The sequence below is a fragment of the Stegastes partitus genome, unplaced genomic scaffold (assembly GCF_000690725.1).
Source record: "Stegastes partitus isolate 25-593 unplaced genomic scaffold, Stegastes_partitus-1.0.2 Scaffold1290, whole genome shotgun sequence".
NCBI lineage: Eukaryota > Metazoa > Chordata > Actinopteri > Pomacentridae > Stegastes > Stegastes partitus.
Genome location: NW_007579021.1, coordinates 126,801 through 128,483, shown reverse-complemented (window position 1 = coordinate 128,483; position 1,683 = coordinate 126,801).

The window sequence follows — 1,683 nt, the reverse complement described above, 5'->3', positions numbered from 1 at the left end:
AAAGTTCAATGATAATAACTTTTTCTTTTTTGTGATCAATTATTTCTTATTAAAACATTTTCTACAGGACACATGTTCCATGTTACTGTGACATGAAGCTACATGTGGTTCTGAAACATCACTTTTTTTTTTGTTAACATGAGCTTAACAAGAGAACCTCTCACAGTGGCTCCATTTTTCGTTTCATATTCCAGCTCACCCCGTTATCAGAGACTGTTTTACATTCTGAATCGATGACCTGATGATGAATGATAGTGAATTCCAGGCTTTCATCTTAAATAGTTGCTGACATCATGTTGTTGCTGTTCTAACACAGCTTCAAATTTCAATGTACTAAAAAAAAAAACAAGGTGCTAAAAGTGGGCTGTCGGGCAATTTTTATCTCCAAAGGTGTTTAATATATCGAGCTAGAATTTCACACGTATATTTATAAATATCCACAATTCGTGCTAAAAGTATTTCAGGCAGAAATTGTTCTAAAATTGTGATGCTTTACAATGGAATGAGCCGTACATGGTCTCTACAAACTGTATGTAAACTTAAGTCCTCAACTATATACACGTGGACTCATGTATTTCAAATTGTGCTGAAGTTGACATATTCTGTTAAAGTACATTTATCTGAGGCGCCACACTGAGCGTTAACGCTGCTCTTCAGGAAACCGGCTTCATTCCATACCAGTGATGCTAAAAGAAGCTTCATGTGATCTGTGTTCCAGCAATTAAAAAACAAAAGCTACTCAGAGGTCCTTAAGGCCAAAAAAAGTTACATATTTGTATAATTTTTCACTTTCAGTGACTTAAAAAAAAAAATCTACATCAGTCCTGATCATGACTAATAAATATTCATTCATTATTAGGATTTTAACCCTTTAACTGTTAAGTTTGTTTACGTGATGCAACAGATGTTTTTTATTTTTTCAATGAAAAACAAAATATAAAATCAGTGAAATGATTGTTTTCTATATGATAAGTGCTAAGTGGAATATTTTTGTTTTACAAATTACAGTCTGGGATGCGTCAATGAGAAGCACCAACATCATTTTTTAAGCATTATCACTGTTTTTATGCAGTTTTTCTTTTTTTAAATAAGACACACTCTGGATATTTAAGTCAAAAATGTCCTCATCAAAAAACACGTAAGAAATTTATATAATATTACATATATTATTGTGTTTGTTATGAATATTTTGATGTTTATTGTTGTTGTTGTTGTTGTTGATGCTTTTTGTAATTTAAGCTTTTAGTAAACGTATTTCTTTGGGTAAACGGGGCAGATATCTTAAGATTATTCTTCTTTCTGCTCACTTTCATTCAGGAGTCAGGAATGTTTGTGTCAGGATTGTTTTAACGCAATGAATGAGAGAAAATTAAAAGAAAAAATAAGAATACCGATATTTTCTGTTTTTAATGAGTCATTTTGTTTCATCACCATCAATCCTGATCATAAATACGAAATAGTCATTCATTATTTTTTGGGATTTTAACCCTTTGTTTACCTGATGCCATTGTTGGTTTTTTGAGAAAAAGAAATCTACATAATAAATGCCAGGATGTATTGATTCTGGTGCATTTTTATTGATTATTCAGAAAAATCGTCAAACAGACCTGCCTTTAAGTGCAGCAGCTGCAGCCTGACGTCAGTAAAAAGCAAATCTGGAATTGATCAACCAAGGCTGGAGGT